The sequence below is a fragment of the Schistocerca serialis genome, chromosome 1 (genome assembly GCF_023864345.2).
Source record: "Schistocerca serialis cubense isolate TAMUIC-IGC-003099 chromosome 1, iqSchSeri2.2, whole genome shotgun sequence".
NCBI lineage: Eukaryota > Metazoa > Arthropoda > Insecta > Orthoptera > Acrididae > Schistocerca > Schistocerca serialis.
Genome location: NC_064638.1, coordinates 170466587 through 170492408, shown reverse-complemented (window position 1 = coordinate 170492408; position 25822 = coordinate 170466587). Strand labels below are relative to the sequence as shown.

General features: G+C 43.3%; 1 protein-coding gene across 3 annotated transcripts in view; it reads left to right on the top strand.

Annotated features, from left to right (window-relative positions):
• The window catches only part of LOC126464817 (microtubule-associated protein futsch-like), a 481068-nt gene that overhangs the window by 195636 nt on the left and 259610 nt on the right, over window positions 1-25822 (top strand). The gene's annotated exons all lie outside the window — the stretch shown is intronic.

The following is a 25822-nucleotide window of genomic DNA, read 5'->3' as shown; positions in this document are numbered from 1 at the left end:
ATTCTAATTTAATTCTAGGATAATAAGTCCTAGACAAAAATATGAAACCTCAATTTTTGTGTGTCTACAGAGTAAAATTGTTGACAGGTAAGTTCAGACGAGAGTTGTTCTTTATACAGGATGAGTTGCGTAAGACACAACATCGCTTTTATTTCCTTACTAGTGCAAGATGTCAAAACAAGGTTATTGGAATATGACAGTACATAAATGATCATGTAATTTTCTTACTTAATTAACACTTCAACTACTGTATCAGTCGATATAATGAAGGAAGTATCGTTCCTTAGATGGACCAGTTTAGTTTTGTTGGCTCCATCGTTTCAGACCGGATTGGAGGAGTTAATCGTATAGTAGTAGGTTGTTGTTACCAACGCTTTTCAGTATTTATCCTAATAAACAAACGGACAAACATCAGAAAAAGAAAGAGACATATTAGAGGGTAAAGACATCAAACAGAGTCGGTTGAACTACAGGAAGAACTACAACTTATTATCGAGAGGATCATAAAACTGAGGATAGAGGCTGTAATAAGGATAAATCTAAGCAAGACCAAAGTGATAAGAATCGTTACTTAATCAAATCAGCCACTTCACCCACTGACACCTTAATTTTCGTACTGTTTATTCACGCCTATTCATTAGCTTAGTCTGTGTTTAATTTTGATGCATATTAGATTTCAAAAAATTTTCTTCTGAGTATATCTTTGATCTACCATGTGCTGTGTGCTGCAGACATGTCATAACAGTTCTTTTATTCGATAAAGATACATCCGATCCTTTCTATTTGAGTAAACTACATTTTAGACAGATCAATAATGTCGAACTCAATGAAGATCATCTTGTTGCCTTGAATGTGCTGAGGACTGGCGGAAAGAAAGGCAGCTTAAGGGGCTCCGGAAAGGCTCAAATTCATGAAAGGTTCAATTTTTACTTTTTTGCGTTTTCTGAATCGCAGACTATTACCTTTTAATAGATATATAATTTATTCAATTCCGAAGACTACAACTATTTTTAAATTTTTTTTGAAATGTGTTCTACATGGGCGTGACCCACTGTGGCGCTGTTAAACTGCTGTCAAATGATGTTATTATTAACGTCCGTGTTCATCAGGTACATTTTAGTGATGTGAGATAAAGAATGTGTTGTGGCTAACCTGTGATGGTTCAATATATATCGCTGGTGTGATTGTCGATTGTTTCATGTTTATTTACTCTGTCGTTATCTCGAAAATATTAGTAATTAATTCTGTATTTGTTGGAATAGAAACACATCACTTGGGTGTGTATGATGCTGTTGCGACTTTCAATGATGGCAACATTGTAAGGTGCAAGGTATTTAGAAATATGGGAATGAAGATAGGTTCTAACATGGTACGAGCGATGCTTGCTTTAGACAAGGAACGCCTTCGGGCTGCAGACAGGGCTGTAAAGAGTCTAGAAATACAAGCAAGAGTAAACAGGAGGAGGAACAAGAGGAAGCTGGAGGAGGAGTTTGCAGAGGATGAAAATAATCCATCCTATGGACCTGGAATGCACTAAAAAGTTAATCCAATCTTTGTCGCTCGATTCCCAAAACTTTTATTTTCTCATACTAATTACATGTTTTCTAAGGATCTTCCAAACATATTTGTTTCAAACTTTCAGTAAATGTTACACAGTACCTTCTGCATAATTTAACGCAGCCTTTTTCCAAAAAACTGTATATTTTTGAATATATAAATAAAAAATTGCAAAAAAATGTTGTGAATTTTCATTACAATTGAAAAAAAATCATCTTTAATAACTGAACTAAAATTTTGTAAAATCCCTGTGTTAAGTTGTAGCCCATATTCCAATAAATAATCTGTAAAAAGTTCAACTTCCTACCTCAAATACTTTGTGACGAAAGATGTAATTTATAAGCGTTATTTTAACATTGCAAGTATAGGGCGTTCCGGAGCCCCTTAAGAATATCAAATAGGACTTGCGTGAAAAATCACTACCGTCAAAGGGAACAGTCATGTTGCGCTGATCCTATGAAATCATCAAATCAGTCTTTCTGGCACTGACAACGCGAGCAACGGTTAAGGAGAGTTCTGCAAATCTTGTACAATAAAATATACGCTAAAAAAAAATTTAAAGTTTTAGACTTGAGAAACTTTTTGTGTCAATTCGTATTTCAAAAAAACATGTTTCCCCCATTTTAACATTAAAAATTTATGACGATGTTCCCATGTTGGCGATGGGGAGTCGTCGACTGTACAGTAAATATTAAGTTTTTTATTAATACCAGTAGCAGTCAAAATACAAGCTCTAACGTAGGCCACGTGGATTTTATTACCAGTGTTTACTTGTTACTTTTGTGTGTGGTATTGAAACTGTAAAAACTATTTTTGTAAATCGAATTTTGAATTGTACATGACACGCTTATACGAAAGTGTTATAAAAGAACACATTCGTTTTTTACTTTGTGCTTAAGCACTTTCACACCCTGTCTGCATACACTTCGGATATCCCAAAAAATATTTCCTGCTGGCAGCGACCAGAATGCTTACCGGATTCGTTCTTTCATCTCAACCATTGTAGCAGCTACTCTTTGATAGACAATGTCTTTGAAGCGTCCCATTCTACTATTTCAGCCTCTCCCAACTTATCAGCTACCATTTTTTTTAATTTCAAGTAGGTCTAGACACTAAGAGACCAACAATTGGGATACTGTAGCCAAAACAAGAAACATACTCGATTTTAATAATTCCGAAAGATACGTATTTTTTAACATTTAAAGGGTCAAGATTTTTACTGGTAAAGTCGAAACAAAATGTGTTTCTTCATAATAGGAAATGCAAAACAAAATGCATTCCTTATTACACCAATAAGAAGGAGTATAAGCATATCCATTGTTCTGCAAAAGCTGTGATTCTTTCTTTTTCCTGTTCGGTCCATCACTATCACTAACAGTGCTTTGTTGATATTAACAAATCTGACCACTGAGTTATATCTCTTTTCGTACAAAAAAATATTTTCGAGAACAGTATTCGACACTAATTTTAAAACAACTTCTATCTGAAGTCGTTAAATTCCCGTTTTCTACGAAAAGATTCTCACGACAGCTGTAAGACATTCGGTCTTGATATTTGTTGCAAACAACTTTTCAGGTTGCCTCTCATTGTTGCGGTTATTCTGCAAAGGAAATCTTTAGCCTATGAATTTCCGGTATATCTTTCGTGTACATTGTCACCTTTCTGAAGTTATTTACCTGTGTCCTTAACTACGTGAGTTGATGCTGTCGATTACCTAGTAGGCCGAAAACCGCTTGGCAACGAAAATAAACATATCAGAATTTTTTTTCTTTTCGTTCTTAACACTGCGTTTATCCCAAAATGGATTTTGATAGCTTGCAGCAAGGCACAGCGGCTGCAAACGTTTGCAACATTTGAAATAAGTTTTTTCTGGAGATGGCGACAAACGTAAAAACGTTTCCCGAGTCCTTAATTGCCTACGAAAGTCCTTGTAATATTAATTCGCGCACTGAAGCTTATCGCGAAAACGTATGATTTACTGACATTGATCTCTATAAACAAATGCAAGGTGTTAATGTGCAAGGTGAAAGCAATGGTAGCAACGCACTTCCCTGGGCCACACCCAAAGTTAGTTCTACATCTATCGATGATTCTGCGTTCAAGATAACTTTATGCGTCCTCCCTACAGAAAGTCTAGTCACAACTTTTGTTTCACATCCCATACTATCGTACTCTTATTGCTGCCAGTTTCGATTGTTACGCATGATCATCATACTGAAGAAGCTTTTCAGTTATAGTATGTATGTAGATACATACATGACGTCCAAAGCCACTCTACGTAATGAAAAAAAAAAAAAAATAGGAATACTACGTATGAACGAATGTTATGTATTGAGTTCTGTTGTCCGGTTCGTAGTTGAAATACCTTTTCCTCCTACTGATGATTAGTAACAATCGAAACTGTTACGAATAATAATGCTCACTTCGCTCTTCGCCCTCTAGCTTGCGTTCCATGCGGCTCGGTTCCATTTCGGGTTGTTTTATCTGGAAGAGTTAAATGTCCATTAACGTAATAGTGCCGGCAGAGTTGCTTGTACATTACCAGTGGTACGTGGCAATATGTATAGGTTTACTGCTGTAGAGTTGGCCGATATGGACCTTGCATATTCGAGTTCACTGTTTTTGACCTTTACGTCCTTGGTGACATTCGTTTCAAAAATATTATGCTGTCCTCTGTGGCAAGTACCTGACGTTTCCTTCCTTACAGTGAGGAATGTTCTCAGAGTCTGTATAGCTAATTTGTAGCCTAAAGTTGAATTCGTATCTTGACCGCTGCTCGGTTACCAATAGACAGTTCGGAAATTTCGAGCAGCTGAACAAGTTTACGTTTGAATATTAACAAACTACACTTTTTTGCCTTTGAGGATGTCTCCGGCAGTACGGGACTAAACATTAGGAACAGAAACATCCCTCTGACCAGGACCTACTGCCCATAAAACCATTGTCACAGAGGAACTAAGCAGCTGACTTAGGTAGAGCGTGATATTTGATACCTGCAATTTCAATAGCTCCGAATTCAGTCATCAGTCAGTTATTGGTTTGATCGATCGCTTGTTCCACCTGTTGCTAAGCGGCAATGAGATTTCGACTCCCCCTTAAACTTTACGTAACATTATAATTTGTTTGGTAAGTCAGCTCGAAGTTAGGAGCAAGGAAAGGGCATACCGTCTGTAACGGTGCTAGTAAATCTCTGAATTCAAACCAGTTTTTGACTTGACGACGATTTTAGCTGTTTACTACCTACAGCCGCGAAAGTCAGAGTAAATTCATAGTGGACAAAATCAATGAAGTTTTTAAATTAAATGTTAGGATTAATGCTACACTTGAACTATCGGTGACGTAGGTTCGCTCGCTTCAAGTCCGGCTAGCGTATCTACCAGATCGCTCCACCTCTGCCGCAGAGACGTGTTAGTTTGACTGCTCTCCGCCAGAGTGCTCTTGCAGTACAATCAGAGCCATACAACGGTAAGGCACAGCCCTACCTCAGACCTCAGAGACACACAAAGGTTGTAGCAGGCATCGCCCGCAAATACGTCTCCTGTAATTGCATATTACTGCACACTGCACAACGACAATCGAAGCTGTCGGATGCTTTTGCTCTGCCTGTGAACGCCTACAAAATTTCCCTTCACGTGTTGGAAGTCCCTGTTAAGGGGCTCCGGAACGCCCTATACTTGCAATGTTAAAATAACGCTTATAAATTACATCTTTCCTCACAAAGTATTTGAAGTAGGAAGTTGAACTTTTTACAGATTATTTATTGGAATATGGGCTACAACTTAACACAGGGATTTTACAAAATTTTAGTTCAGTTATTAAAGATGATTTTTTTTCAATTGTAATGAAAATTCACAACATTTTTTTGCAATTTTTTATTTATATATTCAAAAATATACAGTTTTTTGGAAAAAGGCTGCGTTAAATTATGCAGAAGGTACTGTGTAACATTTACTGAAAGTTTGAAACAAATATGTTTGGAAGATCCTTAGAAAACATGTAATTAGTATGAGAAAATAAAAGTTTTGGGAATCGAGCGACAAAGATTGGATTAACTTTTTAGTGCATTCCAGGTCCATAGGATGAATTATCTTCATCCTCTGCAAACTCCTCCTCCAGCTTCCTCTTGTTCCTCCTCCTGTTTACTCTTGCTTGTATTTCTAGACTCTTTACAGCCCTGTCTGCAGCCCGAAGGCGTTCCTTGTCTAAAGCAAGCATCGCTCATTGTTGTGTTCGTAGATTTTGCTACCATTTTCTTCAGTTGCAGTTACTGCAACACTGTTCCAAAAGGTGGTCATGTATGAACACTTATCACATTTCAGTTGTATTTCACTAGCAAGTCCTACGTGCTTTCTTATGGAGAGTTCCAGACCAACTTCACTACAATGAATACATCTTACACAGTTTGAAAAAATTCCTTTGAGAACCGACATATCAAATATTTCATTCACATCCGATTCGCCCATAAAACATTCATAGTTTTCACTCATTGAACCAAGCTTCTTCTGTAAAGTATTTTCTTTCCCACTTTGACTGCTATGGGCAGGTGTACTTGAGAGGTTAGGTTCACTCACTTGGTTATCGTCTTTATTGTTTACAGTAATAACATATACCTTTGGCTTTCCAACATTTCTCCTTTTCTTAAAAGCCTTCAGAGGATTTCTAATAACTTTACTTTTACTCATTATTATACTTCAACAAAACAGAGACTCAAGAAACAGAATTAATTACGAATATTTTCGAGATAACGACAGAGTAAATAAACATGAAACAATCGACAATCACACCAGCGATATATATTGAACCATCACAGGTTAGCCACAACACATACTTTATCTCACATCACTAAAATGTACCTGATGAACACGGACTTTAATAAGAACACCATTTGACAGCAGTTTAACAGCGCCACAGTGGGTCACGCCCATGTAGAACACATTTCAAAAAAAATTTAAAAATAGTTGTAGTCTTCGGAATTGAATAAATTATATATCTATTAAAAGGTCTGCAGATTCAGAAAACGCAAAAAAGTAAAAATTGAACTTTTCATGATTTTGAGCCTTTCCGGAGCTCCTTAAAGGGTATGCGTCACACGACAAAAAAAAAAGTGCTAACGCATGCACAGGGTGAACCCGAATTGTCAGAATTTCGGAGGTTTTTCTGAGGAACATTTTCTGAGGATATTGTTATAAAGGACTCGTCGTCTCAGGCGATACGTTCCACAGTAATTGCCCTTCGTTTTCATTTCTGATCCCCGTTTGTATTAGTATTCCACTGAAAATATCTGCAGAACAGTGTCTCTTCTGAAACACATTTGTTCCATTCACTCACGGAACGTGCTGTTGACGAACAATAATGCTCAATTCGCTCTTCGCCCTCTAGCTTGCGTTCCATGCGGCTCGGCTCCATTTCGGGTTGTTTTATCCGGCCGCGTTAAATGTCCATTGACGTAATAGTGCCGGTTGTTTTCATAGTTGTATTTTCACGGAAACAAAAGGTAGCTAAATTGAATAGATCATAATTATTTTATTATTCTGTAACACTCTGCGGTAGACCACAGGTCCCTTATACCACTTTTTTTTCTTTTTTTTCACAAGCATTCTCAGCTCTAACTTAACAGCGATTATATGTACTCCAGACATAGTATTACCGATTCCCCATTATTTATGTTACTGGAAAAGTGCTACCGTCTCTTTCTCCTCAGCTTTCATTGTCCTTTGACCGTCACCATTCAACGGTACTAATTTAATCATTCTGAACAGTGATGTGCAGCTCTGAAACTCACGCGCACACGAGACAAGAAACAATGGCCGGTCACCTATGCCTCAGGAACAGCGACTATTCATCATTCACTCACGCTACGGTTACTCTACCAATTCCCCTACGCACAGCAAATGTTTGTACTTGTTTTTGTTACTTATGTGAAATTGGGTCCGTTGAACACGTACTCAGCCACAAAACGTAGAATGGTGTGGGCTGAAAGAGATGCCAGAGAATTTAACAGCGCTGACATAGTGTACATGCCAAAATGTGTTCAAACTTTAAAATGTATCACACACATACCCGATGAATTCGTTACATGTCATACTTTGATATCTTTGAAGTCACTGCATAAGCGTAAGTTCTACATCTACGTCTCTATGGATACTCTGTAAATCACATCTAAGTGTCTGGCAGAGTGTTCATTGAAGTACCTTCGCCGGCCGGAGTGGCCGAGCGGTTCTAGGCGCTACAGCCTGGAACCGCGCGACCGCCATGCCTCGGGCATGGATGTGTGTGATGTCCTTAGGTTAGTTAGGTTTAAGTAGTTCTAAGTACTAGGGGACTGATGAACTCAGAAGTGAAGTCCCATAGTGCTCAGAGCCATTTTTTAGAAGCACCTTCACAGTTCTTTATTATTCCAATTTCGTGTATCGCCCGGAAAGAATGAACATCTATATCTTTCCATGCGATCTCTGATTTCCCTTATTTTATCATTGTGATCGTTTCTCCCGATGTAAGCCGGCGTCAACAAAATATTTTCTCATTCGGACGAGAAAGTTGGCGATTGGAATTTCGTGAGAAGATTGCTCCGAAACAAAAAACGCCTTTGTTTTAATGATGTCTTTATCAAATTTTGAACGAAAAACTTTTTGTTTATGTTAGTGCACAAAACCAATAATGACTAAAAAACGAAGTCCCTGTAGGAAAACAAGGGAATCTGTAAGAGCCACTTGAACGTGGATTCGCAATAAATCCGAAACCACTAGTAGTTAGTTTTAAACCATACTTGTGGGCGATTGCTGTTTCACATTATAAACATTAGAAAAATATAATAAATTCTGTAACTTCATGGCATATTTCGCCAAGAATAGGAATAAGAGAGAATGAGGCACATACGGAGACGTGTCGCCTCATAGAGCAGGTAGTGACTGTGCTGGTAGCAAGCACCCACCCTCTGCAATATACGTAGGTTGACTTGCCAAAAAAATAGCGCGTATGTAGATGCAGAATACGTCAGATGATCAAAATGATCTTCGAATTCCAGCAACACTGTAGCGAAAAAGGCAACCATCAAATTAAATCAGATCGAAGAAATAATAGATTGAGACAGCAATAAATGTACGATTGCGCTATTGTTTTTCATATAGAGGTTTGATGCACTACAGTTTCGATTATCACGCTAGCATCCTTTCCGCAGTAGAGACCAACGGATGTGAACTTTCAATCGGCTACGGTGCTACGAAAGTCGGAGTTTCCAGTTGGAGGTGATGCCATAGTGTGAGACTGATTTCCCGCTAACTAACGGAAGACATTCCTTAAACGCACAACACGTACGGGACCACATAATTAAGGAGGTCTGTAGTACAAGGTGCTTTAATTCACCTCGAGAGGTACTGCCAAAACTGCTTTCGGTTGTTCCTGACACTGTACGCATCGCCGCCTGGGTTTCCCGTGACGTCAGTTGGGACTTCCGAAAGTTCAGACAGCATAGCGGTTCTCAAAATTTCCTAACTACCTTCGAACGCGATCCGATGTCAGCCACCACCCTAACAAAATTCAGTAATAACTAATCAAACTTTAAACTGATGGAGAAGTGGAACGCAATGATTTACAAATTACGGAAGACAAATAACATTTGGTTAACGTTCAGTAGTAATGACAAGTACTTAAAAATTGCGGAAGACAAATAAATTGGTTAACGTCCAAATAATATTGACAAGTTTTATCACAAAAAACATAACAAGTCAATTAGATTGTTGTTACTACAGGGGGATCCAGGGAGGGAGAGGACAGGGGAGGAAATCAACCCCCCCTCCCCCAGCAGCATAATGCTGAAAAAGCACGGGTCTTCAACCTAAATGTCCTCAGTCTGGTTATTGGTAAAGAAAGCGCGATCAACAATTTAAATAAGTGATAGTATAAAACAGCTTCAGTGCACTGAAACTATATGTCATTGCCCCCTGTCCTCCTACAGTCCATTCTTGATCCCACCCCTGGTTGGTACTGCTTATTTCCGACAACATTCGGTTTGGTCTCAGCCAATACGCTTCATTAAGTTACGCTTCACGTTCATTCTGTTCATCACTTCTGTTTCCATAGGCGGCAACCGATCTTCCCACTCGTACCATGTAGGGAATGGCTTTTCTCCGTATTAACGGGTACTCGCCACCAAGTATTCGCAAAATTATTTCCGGTTCAACCAAAACTCATTTTTTGGGAGTTGTCTTCGCGGAGCCCAAGAAACTGTAGTTTTGCTGGAATTTCACTATCTGAAAATATTCTTCATCCACTGAAAAATAAAGTAAAACCCAGCCATTTTGTCGTCGTTTTTCCAAATCAAGAAAATAAGCGCTAACAATATATAGCAATTGCAGATCGTATTTACTCTGTAAATCAGTATGATTCATTGCTTGCGTCGAGCATCCGTTTCTGTCGGCAGCTTCAATCTTGCGTTGATAAAGCACTGATATGCAAATAAAACCAGCATCCTTATTTTGAGCTGTCAAACTATTCACTGTATTTCCTTACAAGCCAAGGTCAAGCGGGTTTATTTCTTGAAGGAAAAGAAGACCGTATCAGTTTGGAAAAAAACACGTTATCTTTTACCTTTGCTTGGTCGGCGAGCAAACACCTGACCAGTAAAACGAGGAGCGCGACGCGCTTGCTAGAACCGCGCAGCAGTTTCGAATGACGTTGCGCAGCAACCGAACGAGATGGAGCAGTGATTAAACACTGGACCCGTATTCCGGAGAACGGCGGTACGTACCCCCGTCCGGCCATCCACATGTAGGTGCATTTCAGTGATTTTCCTGAATAGCTTAAGACGAATGCTGGGATGCTTGTTTCCTACATCTACATACATATTCCGCAGGCTACCGATCGGTGCGTGGTGGAGGGTACCCTCTAGGAGTACTAGTGATTTCCTCTCCCGTTCCTCTCGCAAACAGAGCGAGCGGAAAAGGTCTATTTACAGGGTGGTCCATTGATCGTGACCGGGCCAAATATCTCACATCATAAGCGTCAAACGAAAAAACTACAAACAACGAAACTTGTCTAGCTTGAAGAGGGAAACCAGATGGCGCTATGGTTGGCCCACTAGATGGCGCTGCCATAGGTCAAACGGATATCAACTGCGTTTTTTTAAAAATAGGAACCCCATTTTTTATTACATATTCGTGTAGTACGCAAAGAAATACGAATGTTTTAGCTGGACCACTTTTTTCGCTTTGTGATGGATGACGCTGTAATAGTCATAAACATATGGCTCACAATTTTAGGCGAACAGTTGGTAACAGGTAGGTTTTTTAAATTAAAATACAGAACGTAGGTGCGTTTGAACATTTTTTTTCGGTTGTTCCAATGTGATACATGTACCTTTGTCAACTTATCATTTCTGAGAACGCATGCTGTTACAGCGTGATTACCTGTAAATACCACATTAATGCAATAAATGATGTCCGTCAACCTCAATGCATTTGGCAATACGTGCAACGGCATTCCTCTCAACAGGGAGTAGTTCGCCTTCCATAATGTTCGCACATGCATTGACAATGCGCTGACGCATATTGTCAGGCGTTGTCGGTGGCTCACGATAGCAAATATCCTTCAACTTTCCCCACAGAAAGAAATCCGGGGACGTAAGATCCGGTGAACGTGCGGGCCGTTGTATGGTGCTTGGACGACCAATCCACCGGTCATGAAATTGCTATTCAATACCTCTTCAACCGCACGCCAGTTATGTGCCGGACATCCATCATGTTGGAAGTTCATTGCCATTCTCCCATGCAGTGAAACATCTTGTAGTAACATCAGTAGAGCATTACGTAGGAAATCAGCATACATTCCCACCATTTAGATTGCCATCGATAAAATGGGGCCCAATTATCCTTCCTCCCATAATGCCGCACCATACATTAACCTTCCAATGTCGCTGATGTTCCACTTGTCGTGGACTTTCCGTTGCACAATAGTGCATATTATGCCGGTTTACGTTACCGCTGCAGGTCGAAGACGCTTCGTCGTTAAATAGAACGCGTGCAAAAAATCTCTCATTGTCCCGTAACTTCTCTTGTGCCCAGTGGCAGAACTGTACACGACGTTCAAAGTCGTCGCCATGCAATTCCTGGTTCATAGAAATATGGTACGGGTGCAATCGATGTTGATGTAGCATTCTCAACACCGACGTTTTTGAGATTCCCGATTCTCGCGCAATTTGTCTGCTACTGATGTGCGGATTAGCCGCGACAGCAGCTTGAACACCTACTTGGACATCATCATTTGTTGCAGGTTGTGGTTGACGTTTCACATGTGGCTGAACACTTCCTGTTTCCTTAAATAACGTAACTATCCGGCAAACGGTCCGGACACTTGGATGATGTCGTCCAGGATACCGAACAGCATACATAGCACATGCCCGTTGGGCATTTTGATCACAATAGCCATACATCAACACGATATCGACCTTTTCCGCAATTGGTAAACGGTCCATTTTAACACGGGTAATGTATCACGAAGCAAATGCGGTCCGCACTGGCGGAATGTTACGTGATACCACGTACTTATACGTTTGTGGCTATTACAGCACCATCTATCACAAAGCGGAAAAAGTGGTCCAACTAAAACATTCATATTTCTTTGCGTACTACACGAATATTTAATAAAAAATGTTGGTTCCTATTTTTAAAAAACGCAGTTGATATCCGTTTGACCTATGGCAGCGCCATCTAGCGAGCCAACCATAGCGCCATCTGGTTTCCCCCTTCAAGCTAGACGAGTTTCGCTCGTTGCAGTTTTTTCGTTTGATGCTTATTTCGTGAGATACTTGGCCCTGTCACTATCAATGGACCACCCTGCATATGCATCCGTGTGAGTCCTAATTTCCAGTATCTTTCGTTCGTGGTCCTTAGATGAAACATATGTTGGTGTTAGTAGAATCGTGTTGTTTGAATCTACCGGTAACAAATCAAGCAGCCCGCCTCTGATTTGCTTCATGTTTTCTTTTAATCCGACGTGGTGGGGATCCTAAACACTCAAAGAGTACTCAAGAATGTCTCGCACTAATGTCCTATACGCGCGATGAATCGCACTTTCCCAAAATTCTCCCAATAAACCGAAGTCGACCGTTCGCCTCTCCAACCACAATCCTCCCATGCTCGTTCCATTTCGTGTCGCTTTCCAGCGTTAGGCCCAGAAATTTAAACGCTTTGACACGTGTGCTCTCGCTGCCACCTCGCTGCTTTTTCTTTGGCCGATGCGTGATAATATAGTCACGACGAAGTACATTTGTGCCGGCAGGAGTGGCCGTGCGGTTCTAGGCGCTGCAGTCTGGAACCGAGCGACCGCTACGGTCGCAGGTTCGAATCCTGCCTCGGGCATGGATGTGTGTGATGTCCTTAGGTTAGTTAGGTTTAATTAGTTCTAAGTTCTAGGCGACTGATGACCTCAGAAGTTAAGTCGCGTAGTGCTCAGAGCCATTGAGCCAAGTACATTTGTAGCGACTGTTGCCTCGCCGACGTTGTTTACATACGCCTGCGAAATAAGTAAGACATTTGCTCCTTCTTTATATATTCATAATAAAAGAGATAAAGTTACTTAGTAACATAACAGTCAGGTCTGACTGAAACTGCTGATACCTGAGGAAGTTCATCCTTCGGCGATCTCCTTGGCCTTCCCACACATGGTTTAGTTTTGGCTACATGCATCTTACTAAAATCAAGTCCGTACACGTGAATATTTTGACATAACGCCACACATAATGCTACTGGTTTTAAAACATATACGCCTTGATTAGAATCAAGAAGTTGTTGTCGTAATGCAAATGAGTAGCGATACTCCTGCTTTGATTACATCTACATCTACATGACTACTCTGAAATTCACATTTAAGTGCTTGGCATAGGGTTCATCGAACCACAATCATACTATCTCCCTACCATTCCACTCCCGAACAGCGCGTGGGAAAAAGGAATACCTAAACCTTTCTGTTCGAGCTCTGATTTCTCTTATTTTATTTTGATGATCATTCCTAACTATGTAGTTTGGGCTCAACAAAATATTTTCGCATTCGGAAGAGAAAGTTGGTGACTGAAATTTCGTAAATAGATCTCGCCGCGACAAAAAACGTCCTTGCTGTAATGACTTCCATCCCAATTCGCGTATCATATCTGCCACACTCTCTCCCCTACTACGTGATAATACAAAACGAGCTGCCCTTTTTTGCACCCTTTCGATGTCCTCCGTCAGTCCCACCTGGTAAGGATCCCACACCGCGCAGCAATATTCTAACAGAGGACGAACGAGTGTAGTGTAAGCTGTCTCTTTAGTGGACTTGTTGCATCTTCTAAGTTTCCTGCCAATGAAACACAACCTTTGGCTCGCCTTCCCCACAATATTATCTTTGTGGTCTTTCCAACTGAAGTTGTTCGCAGTTTTAACACCCAGGTACTTAGTTGAACTGACAGCCTTGAGAATTGTACTATTTATCGAGTAATCTAATTCCAACGGATTTCTTTTGGAACTCATGCGGATCACCTCACACTTTTCGTTATTTAGCGTCAACTGCCACCTGCCACACCATACAGCAATCTTTTCTAAATCGCTTTGCACCTGATACTGGTCTTCGGATGATCTTACTAGACGGTAAATTACAGAATCATCTGCGAACAACCTAAGAGAACTGCTCAGATTGTCACCCAGGTCATTTATATAGTTCAGGAAAGCAGAGGTCCCAGGACGCTTCCCTGGGGAACACCTGATATCACTCCAGTTTTACTCGATGATTTGCCGTCTATTACTACGAACTGCGACCTTCCTGACAGGAAATCACGAATCCAGTCGCACAACTGAGACGATACCCCATAGGCCCGCAGCTTGATTAGAAGTCGCTTGTGAGGAACGGTGTCAAAAGCTTTCCGGAAATCCAGAAACACGGAATCAACTTGAGATCCCCTGTCGATAGCGGCCGTTACTTCGTGCGAATAAAGAGCTAGCTGCGTTGCACAAGAACGATGTTTTCTGATACCATGCTGATTACGTATCTATAGATCGTTCCCTTCGAAGTGATTCATAATGTTTGAATACAGCATATGCTCCAAAACCTTACTGCAAACCGACGTCAATGATATACGTCTGTAGTTCGATGGATTACTCCTACTACCCTTCTTAAACACTGGTGCGACCTGCGCAATTTTCCACGGCGAATAGTTTGTCACACGGTCCTTCGAATCTTGAGCATCCCAGTATCACATGGTTGAGATTCGCAGATCCATATGGACGAACTACACAGAGCAGAGATGTCAATTTTTGCACCCTGTACAGACGTGGTGAGTATCCCAATATGATGCGAGTTTTTGCAGAAATTTGGCGTTTCCATTACCGGCGTAATGTTGATTTTTTCCCGGCGGTATTCGAAGCAACAGTCTCTAAACTGGTCGTCATCCTATCAGCGAGGGAAATGGCCACTTAAGTGCGACAACGCTCAACATAGCCTGCCGCCGATGCGCAGCAAGACGCGAATGTTGGACAAGTGGGGGCAAGTGTGAGAAGACGAACAGCTGCCGCCCTTCACACTGGGAACTGGCTCGCTGACTAATGAGGCCGGACCACACTGTGTTTTGCGTGCTGTCAGCGGCCTTTGTCTCGCGCTCGCCACAGCCGTCTTGGCAAGCGCGTGACGAGGAATTTAATTAGCACAACTGCCGCGCCCGAAATAGGGGCGCCCCGGCGCGCAACAGGTGGGAGAGGGGCGGGTCTGCGTGATGACAGAGGCGGCGTGGACCTGGAGACACGCGACAGCGTTGCGTAACCTACCTTTCATTGAATTTCGGCGGACTCGCCATATCCGCCTCAGTAGCTTTGTGTTCCATCCTCCGCTGCCACTATCCAGCTTAATGACTGGAGATAGTTTGGCACAGATACGAGGACACTGAACGGCGTTCTGCTCTACGTCTCTGCTTTGTGTTACTACTGGACTTCGTGTTATTGTTGCCAGTGAAGTAGTGTGGAAATAGTGTTGCCAAACGAATAATGACGGATTCAGAATGAGATTTTCACTTTGCATCGGAGTGTGCGCTGGTATGAAACATCCTGGCAGATTAAGTTTGGAAGGTAGGAGACGAGGTACTGGTGGAAGTAAAGCTGTGAGGACGGGGCGTGAGTCGTGCTTGGGTAGTCAATTGGAAGAGCACTTGCCTGTGAAACGCATAGGTCCCGAGTTCGAGTCTCGGTCCGGCACACAGTTTTAATCTGCCAAGAAGTTTCAATGACGGAGTCGTCTGCTAAAATCGGAAGTTAATCATGCGTCCTCGAGATCATTCATTTTCTAAAGGATTTATCTTCATATTATTGCTTGCTTTGTTTTGATGACTTGTTGCGGAGGTTGCACGAAAGCTTGCACACATGTCATGTAAGTGATTTCCTACGAAAACAGTCAAATATACGAAAGCAATAAATTATTTAGTTTTTTTGAAATCTGGACAAGAAAGACACCAACACCGTACCTAAATATGAGCGCAAGTTCGTTAAATAACTTTCATTTTTGATATATACAAAGTAGTCAGAAAGAGTCTGAGAAGCTGGTAAGGCTGTTGTAGGGTAGGCAGTGCTAAGAAATAACTGTTACGAAAAAAATTCTATAGGTAGCTCCGTTTCCGAGTTTACTAGCAATGAAGTTAGCCAATCTGGCCGCTGCGCGCTCAAATTCCAGCGGACGGAAACAGTAGTCAGAATGAGATTTTCACTCTGCAGCGGAGTGTGCGCAAATCAGCGCACACTCCGCTGCAGAGTGAAAATCTCATTCTGGAAACATCCCACAGGCTGTGGCTAAGCCATATCTCCGCAATATCCTTCCTGTCAGGAGTGCTAGTTCTGCAAGGTTCGCAGGAGAGCTTCTGTAAAGTTGAGAAGGTAGGAGACGAGGTACTGGCAGAACTAAAGCTGTGAGAACGGGGCGTGAGTCGTGCTTGGGTAGCTCAGTTGGTGAGTCGTTCAAGATGGAGCCATGATGACAGCGTGGAGGCAACTCCTTATCAATGCTGGCGATTGAAATAGTTGCAAATAATCCAGTTTCATTATTTTTGCTCATCTAGGTTGAAACGGCACATCCAGGTGTGCTACCTAACTGGGGAAACAACCCAGTGAAATCGAGGAAGGGTTGGGCCAAGTATGAGTTAGACATCATTCACCACTGTACGAAACGTCATATAATCAATGACAAATCCCAAAAACGATTTTAATAAGTGAGGACTCTTAAGTAAAGCCCGATATGAAGAATAAAAAGAACGGCGCAGATTCTCTGTCATGTTACTCAAATTTTTTGAACATAAAATAGCCTCAACAGATTCCAAGGATGGGATTAAGGCCATTTAGTTATCTAGAGCCGTTATTTTGGGACTTACGGTAATCGGCACTCGGACCCTATTAAATACTGAGGTTTCCGGACACATGGGCCCTTTAAAAAAATAAATACATAAAATAACAGCCACGAAATACAAACTCTCTGACCAAAGCCACCAACAGGTTTTAAGTAATAATACTTGGAAAAGCACGGTACAGTACCCCAATAAATTACAAGCAAGTGGTAGACTGACATTTAAGCTTAAATTACACTCGGTGGCCGGCCGTTGTGGCCGAACTGTTCTAGGTGCTTCAGTCTGAAACCGCGCCACCACTACGGTCGTTAAAAAAAAAATAAAAAAAAAAAATGAAAAAAAAAAAGTTGGTAGAGCACTTGCCTGCGAAAGGCAAAGGTCCCGAGTTCGAGTCTCGGTGGGGAATACAGTTTTAATCTGCCAGGAAGTTTCAACAGTAAGTGGTGTCTGTCGTTCTCATACTGTAGATGCTAGCGCACGAGTGTGCTCGGCCTTTGGCTCGGTTTTGATCCTTACTACCGTCCTATGTCCAACTTTTGTATCGCTCTGTTGTTCGTTTCCAGGAAAACAAACAAAGCACACTTTTGGCAACACCGTCTGTGCTGCGCCGCTTGAACTTGCGCGCGCCTGATTGGCTAACTTCAGTACTAATTAACTCGGAAACCGTGCAACGTGTTAATTTTGTCTTAACAGTTATTTCTCAGCTAAGTCTACCCTGAAACCCCCTCACAAGTCTTTTGACTGTTTCTGACCACACTATATATACCTTTCTCCAGTTGAAGTTAGCCTGTCCAAGGAGAAAAATTGTTTTTGTATGCTATTTGTTTTTTGGTACACAGAAGGAAAACAAAAGAGAAACGATGAAGTAAGAAGTGCGTTGTAAATATTGTAAATATTGTTTAAGATGTTTTGTAGGTAATAAAAGTCGATGTCTTGAAATTCTCTGACGACAGTTTTCCTATTCTTCCTGCCCAGCAGATCATCTTACCAACCTCGCATTGGTTATTAATGCACTCTACTACTATTACAAATTCGTTAAAGCTGATACTAAGCACACTGGACAAAGAGTTGTTCACCCCCATGCTAAATCACACTAATACCTCTAGCTTTGATTAAAAAAAATAATGCTACCCATTTTATGTGAATTAAGATCGGCAAATTTAGCGAATTAGTGCAGCTCTGTAAACACGGCTGTCGTCTTGAAAGCCGGGAGTGTTAACAACATACTCACCATGAAGCTGTAGAAGAAAGGGCTGCACTTGCTCACCGAAAATGTTGAAAAAAGTACCGAGGTATTATTCACGGTTATATGAATGAGTGGGTTCGAATCACAGTACGCAAAACACCCCCAAAACATCACACAACCATCGACGGCGTGAACTGCACCCGCAACATACACCGGTTTAAATGCCACATTGTGCCGTCTGTGCACTTTACACATTGCATCATTTGACAAGAGGCAAAAACGCGGCTCACTGAATCACACTACACGTCTCCGGGCAGGTTCTATCCAGTTGCTCTGTAGTTGGCCTAATGACGACGTTTGGTTTCGCGTGCCAATTGAGCAACGGCCATTTATGAGGTATCCGACTCGAAACGTCCAGTTCATGCAGTTCCCTTCGTAGTGGTCGCCCGAAGACTGGCTGAAATGGACCTGCATTCACTCACACCACCAATTCATGTCGAATTTTAAACCAATTGTCATTGCCACGCCGTGACAGTCACCTCCGGTCTTTGTTACTTGCAACTTTTTTCAGGCACTGTCTTACTCGGTGTTACATGATAGCAAGTAGCACATCATCCGTTGTACACCGGGTTGATATACCAATAACATGGAGAACTTCTATCACTGTGTGGTCATCAGCATGTGAAAACACGGTAGCTCCTTCCTCCCATTCTGTCACGTCTCTCCGTCGACTCATCTTGCTGCGCGCTGATTCCATCCACCTAGCTGGCACATTCACACCAATTAGCTGCCATGACGATTTCTACTTCTTCAGCGTTCCAAAGCGACAATTGTGCTCCGTTCAGGAGACTGATTAATATTTTACCTAGTAAGCTTATGTTGTCCCTGATAACCTGAATTTCACCATTCAGTGCTGGTCTGAGCTGGGGCCCACGAGAAATACGAACTTGTGACGTCACATTAGCCTTCTTGTCCGCCACACTTCGCGAACGCTCGGCTGCGCGTAGATTCGACGGGAAATCAATAATCGAAAAGGTACGCACTAAAGGCCTTAATTTAGTCGTGTGCTATCAAAAGCTTGCATGCGTTCAAACGCGCAGTCAAGAATTATTAAAGTCGTCTGAAATAGAGACACAAAAGTATCATGACATTTAGCTGTAAGTGCGCATCGATTTACATCAATGGGGAAAGTTGAAAATTTGTGCTCGACTGGTATTCGAACCCGAGTCTCCTGCTCGCTAGTCAGATCCTCTCACCATTGGACACAGTGGTCGTGGCAACTGCACGGAGCACCCTAGCACTCCTCCCGTCAGACCCAAATTCTCAACTTCCCCCATACACTACTGACGTAATGCCCTTGCCCGTTATCCCCTTCACTCGCGGCGTTTCGGCGTTTCCCATAAGAGTTCGAGTGTGGTGTGCATCTGCACTGAAGGGATCACTGGCCAGTCTCGTCTTAATTACACATGCGGTGTCTGTTCTTTCTGGCATGTCCGAAAGAACATAAGTCGCATATATGAGCGTCTGATCTAGTTACTAGTTCCTCGCTGGAGACGGCTTCTGGCACTATTGTCTACCGTGTCACGTGCTGTGACGTCCGCACCGCGACCTGTCTGTCGTTCTCGTAGGTCTCGGTATGAGCGATGCGACGCTGTGTTGTCGCTCCATCTAGTGTGAGCACACACCACCGTTTGACAGTGACGTTTCCTCCCGTTCAGCTCTGTTGATTTCCACTGTATATCGACGTTGACTCTCTTTCAAATTCTGAAGGTGGCAGGGGTAAAATATAGAGAGCGAAAGGCTATTTACAATTTGTATAGAAACCAAATGGCAGTTATAAGAGTTGAGAGACATGAAAGGGAAGCAGTGGTTGGGAAAGGAGTGAGACAGGGTTGTAGCCTCTCCCCGATGTTATTCAATCTGTATATTGAGCAAGCAGTGAAGGAAACAATAGAAAAATTCGGAGTAGGTATTAAAATCCATGGAAAAGAAATAAAAACTTTGATGTTCGCCGATGACATTGTAATTCTGTCAGGGACACAAAAGGACTTGGAAGAGCAGTTGAACGGAATGGACAGTGTCTTGAAAGGAGGATATAAGATGAACATCAGCAAAAGCAAAACGAAGATAATGGAATGTAGTCGAATTCAGTCGGGGGATGTTGAGGGAATTAGATTAGGAAATGAGACACTGAAAGTAGTAAAGGAGTTTTGCTATTTGGGGAGCAAAATAACTGATGATGGTCGAAGTAGAGACGATATAAAATGTAGACTGGCAATGGGAAGGAAAGCGTTTCTGAGGAAGAGGAATTTGTTAACATCGAGTATAGATTTAAGTGTCAGGAAGTCGTTTCTGAAAGTATTTGTATGGAGTGTAGCCATGTATGGAAGTGAAACATGGACGATAAATAGCTTAGACAAGAAGAGAATATAAGCTTTCGAAATGTGGTGCTACAGAAGAATGCTGAAGATTACATGGGTAGATCACATAACTAATGAGGAGGTGTTGAATAGGATTGGGGAGAAGAAAAGTTTGTGGCACAACTTGACTAGAGGAAGGGATCGGTTGTTAGGACATGTTCTGAGGCATCAAGAGATCACCAATTTAGTATTGGGGGGGCAGAGTGGAGGGTAGAAATCGTAGAGGGAGACCAAGAGAAGAATACACCAAGCAGATTCAGAAGGATGTAGGTTGCAGTAGGTACTGGGAGATGAAGAAGCTTGCGCAGGATAGAGTAGCGTGGAGAGCTGCATCAAACCAGTCTCAGGACTGAAGACCACAACAACAACAACATCGACGTTGAGCGTATCAAAGAACATATTACGTCACGTATTTCTGCATCCTCCATCCGTGACGGTCGAAGTTACTGAACAGCCTAGATCGCGAACAGAAGACCGCCACCTCAGGAAAAGATGCTCTACGTCACAGTGTAAAGCGGCAAAGTGCGGGCGGCAGTCTGTGTCGGAGGAGCGTCTGAGCATTCCTGGGAGACAGGAAGCTGAGGGCTCCGACGGTCGCTATCAGTGCGGGGGCGGCGGGGGCGGGCAGCCCGAGTGACAAACCTGGTTCTGCGATAAGAGGCGGCAGCGGGCCCCCTGCTGCTCCTGCCCCACTGGGGGCGGCACGTCTGGCCCTACGAGGCCTCTGCACCGCCGTGCTGCCCCTAATGACCAGCTATATTACAAAAACGGCCTAAGTGCTGCTGTCACTGCAACACTGCTTCGCCATTCGCCCCTGTCATAGTCCCTGTCCTTGTCAAAGGCCTTTACTCTCAGTAGCAGGTATTTTCTTCCGTGGATTCTGCAAAATGCGGAACATTTCCGTGGCACCTTCCGAGACGTCTGGAACGGCTGTTAACACTGGATACAATCATCGCGAATTTTTTAAAGCTTCCATGAAATGTGACTAACAGGGTGCAACACCTAAAAATCACGGTTATACATTAGTGTTTACTCGAATATATCTCACCACAATTGTAGCGTCCTCAGCGGGCGTCTATTTATTCCCTCTGCAAGTGTCACAAAAATTCTATGTGTATCCTTTATGTGGAATTTAATTTATTCCCCAAATAGAAGCTAGGAAGGAAGACTGGTTTAACGTTCCGTCGACATCGAGGTCATTAGAGACGGAGCACAAGCTCGAATTGTGTCAAAGAGAGGGAGGGATATCGGCCTTTCAATGGAACCATCCCGGCATTAAGCTGGAGCGATTAAGGGAAATCACGGAAAACCTAAATATTGATGGCCGGACGCAGGTTGAAACCGTCGTCCCCCCAAACGCGAGTTCAGTGTGCTAACGACTGCGCCACCTCGCTCGTTAAGTAGCCAGGCACAGCGACCTCTATTCCATTTGCGCCTTGTAATGACGAGCAGTTCACCTGTCGAAATACTCACGGTTAGCGAGGGATGAAAATGGGCTGTGTCTTTTTCAAAGAAGCAGTCACGGTATGCTCTGTAATGTAAATGTAGACCATAAGTGGGCGATTTTAGCAACAGTCCTCCTTAATAATGCGATGCATTGTCGCAACCATTCCGCCAGCTCTCTATCTACATCCATACTCTGTGAAGTGCATGGCACAGGGTATTTCCCATTGCATCGCGTTCCACTTGTGTCTGGAGCGCGAGAAGTAGATTACACACATGTCTCTGTGCGCTGTGTGCAGTCACCTGTCCAAGCCTCGCGGTTCCTCTGGGAGCTCTAATACACATCCGGATTCCTCACTTAATTTTCTAAGCAGGCTTTCGCAGCATTTGACAAGCCTTGTTGCTGTTATTTGTTAACGTCCAGTGCCCACTATTAGTCCTATTTACTATGTGTCCCACGCACTTCGGCGTTTCTATAATGGGACACACACATGTTCTGTAACCAGTATCTTTTCCAGAGTTACTGCGTTTTTGCAGTATCCTACCATTGCCTCCTTTGTTACTTCTGACTGACCCTATGTGGATTATTCCACTTCATACCTTCGAAAATCCTCACTAACAGGAAATTGTATGAATTCACTGATTGCGATTATAATGTATTGGTATTTTAGTCTCAGGATATTACGTTTTAACGTTCTGAGCACCTAAAGGAAGTTTCCGATATTTGTACCACTATCTGGATATCATCACGCTTTCCTCAGATAGTGCTTCATTGTAGATACTGCATCATTCGCAAAATGTCTGGGGAACCTACTAATACTGCCGGCCAGGTCTGCCTCGGGCATGGGTGTGTGTGATGTCCTTAGGTTAGTTAGGTTTAAGTAGTTCTAAGTTCTAGGGGACTGATGACCTCAGATGTTAAGTCCCACAGTGATCAGAGCCATTTGAACCAATTTTGTAACAGAAGTCACGTGATACCTCCTAATACAGCGTCGGACCTCCTTTTCCCCAGCGCAGTGCAGCAGCTGCATGCGGCATCGACTCAACTAGTTGCTGGAAGTTCCCAGCAGCAATACGGAGCTGTGCTGTCTCTACAGCCGTCACAATTGCGAAAGTGTTGCCGGTGCAGGATGTTGCGCACTAAATCACGTCTCGATTATGTGCCTTAAATGTTCGGTGGAATTCAAGCTGAGCGATCTGGGTGGGCCCGCATCTCGTGGTCGTGCGGTAGCGTTCTCGCTTCCCACGCCCGGGTTCCCGGGTTCGATTCCCGGCGGGGTCAGGGATTTTCTCTGCCTCGTGATGGCTGGGTGTTGTGTGCTGTCCTTAGGTTAGTTAGGTTTAAGTAGTTCTAGGGGACTGATGACCATAGATGTTAAGTCCCATAGTGCTCAGAGCCATTTTTTTCGATCTGGGTGGTCAGGTAATTCGTTCAAATGATCTAGAATGTTCTTCAAACCAGTCGCGACCACCTGTTGCCCGGTGACATGGCGCATTATCGTACACGAAATTTGCATCGCGAAGACCATGAATGGCTACAAAAGGTCTCCAAGTAGTTGCACGTAACCATTTCCAGTCCATGCTCGGTTCTTTGCGACTCGAGGACCCAGTCCATTCCATGTAATATAGCCCACAACATTATGGAGCACAAACAACTTGCACAGAGCCTTGTTGACGACGTTGGTCCAGGGCTTCGTGGAGTCTGCGTCACACTCAAACTCTACCATCAGCTCTTACCGACTGAAACCGGACTCTTCTATCCAGGCTACGGTTTTCCAGTCGTCTACTGTCCAGCTTTTCGCGGATGATGCTGTAGTATACAGAGAAGTTGCAGCGTTAGAAAATGGCAGAGAAATGCAGGAAGATCTGCACCGGATAGGCACTTGGTGCAGGGAGTGGCAACTGACCCTTAACATAGACAAATGTAATGTATTGCGAATACATAGAAAGAAGGATCCTTTATTGTATGATTATATCATAGCGGAACAAACACTGGTAGCAGTTACTTCTGTAAAATATCTGGGAGTATGCGTGCGGAACGATTTGAAGTGGAATGATCATATAAAATTAATTGTTGGTAAGGCGGGTGCCAGGTTGAGATTCATTGGGAGAGTCCTTAGAAAATGTAGTTCATCAACAAAGGAGGTGGCTTACAAAACACTCGTTCGACCTATACTTGAGTATTGCTCATCAGTGTGGGATCCGTACCAGGTCGGGTTGACAGAGGAGATAGAGAAGATCCAAAGAAGAGCGGCGCGTTTCGTCACAGGGTTATTTGGTAAGCGTGATAGCGTTACGGAGATGTTTAGCAAACTCAAGTATCAGACACTGCAAGAGAGGCGCTCTGCAACGCAGTGTAGCTTGCTGTCCAGGTTTCGAGAGGGTGCGTTTCTGTATGAGGTATAGAACATATTGCTTCCCCCTACTTATACCTCCCGAGGAGATCACGAATGTAAAATTAGAGAGATTCGAGCGCGCACGGAGGCTTTCCGGCAGTCGTTCTTACCGCGAACCGTACGCGACTGGAACAGGAAAGGGAGGTAATGACAGTGGCACGTAAGGTGCCCTACGCCACACACCGTTGGGTGGCTTGCGGAGTATAAATGTAGATGTAGATGTAGACATAGTCACGAGTCCAAGAGAGGCGGTGCAAGCGATGCCGTGCTGATAGCAAAGGCACTCGCGTCGCTAGTCTGCTTCCAGAGCCCATTAACAGGAAGTCCGCCTTACTGCCCTAACGGATACGTTTGCCGTACGTCCCAAAGAGTTGCATAGTTGTCTGTTTGCACTGACTGTCTACTGGCATCACTCTCTTCACGCTATGACTGACAGGTAAGAGGTTCAAGGTTGGAGACAGGCAAGAGCCTACTACCTCCACAAGCATCCTGCGTAATGAAGTACTGTGGTGGTCATACCGACCTTCGACTGCTTTGCCTTGTCCCTCGGGCGCGCGCGCACCCATGACATGCGACCTCGCTCCGCCTGCCTACGGTTCTGCGTGTTCCGGAGCTGCCGTGGTTCGCCGCCCGCTGCGGCCGCGACTTTCCGGCAGGTGGACAGGGCAGGCGGTGCACATTTCCTGCCCGCTGTGCGGCGCTTCCCGTCGCTTCCTGTGGGCCCAAGTGCGAACGTCCGTTTCCGCTGTGTGCTGGCTGCCGCAGACTCACGTGCCTCACGCGGACGAGTAAACTGTTTTGGAACGGAGCTAAAGTGAAGGCGCTGGAAACACATCTTAAGAAAGGATGTAGGAGTGTTATATCAGTCACGCCTACACTGCTTGCCGTCCGCCCCGATAGCTGATTGCAGCCGGCACGGTAGCTCAGAGTGTTCGGTCAGAGTGTTAGCTGCTCTCTTTAATAAAAAAAAAAACTGAGTTAATCGATGAACAACGAACTTAAATGGGTGTCTTACGACGTCCGCCGCAAACAGATGCAACGAACGAAAGCGAACAAAATGAGATTTAAAAAAAAAAAAGTGGTCAGCGTGACGGATTGCCGTCCTACGGGCCCGGGTTCGATTCCCGGCTGGGTCGGGGATTTTCTCCGCTCAGTGACTGGGTGTTGTGTTGCCTTCATCATCATTTCATCCCCATCCGGCGCGCAGGTCGCCCAATGTGGCGTCCAACGTAACAAGACCTGCACCAAGGCGGCCGGACCTATCCCGTAAGGGGCCTCCCGGCCAATGACGCCATACGCTCATTTCCATTACACTGCTTGCCGTTAAAATTTCCAACATTATGAAAACGACGTACAGCAAAGGAGAAAGTTAGGGTACTACTTGCTTAGATACGCAAATGAGTCTCAATTCAGCCCAACTGCCCAAATAGGTACATTTCTATTTTTTGTACCATATGTGATCAAACACTCGTAT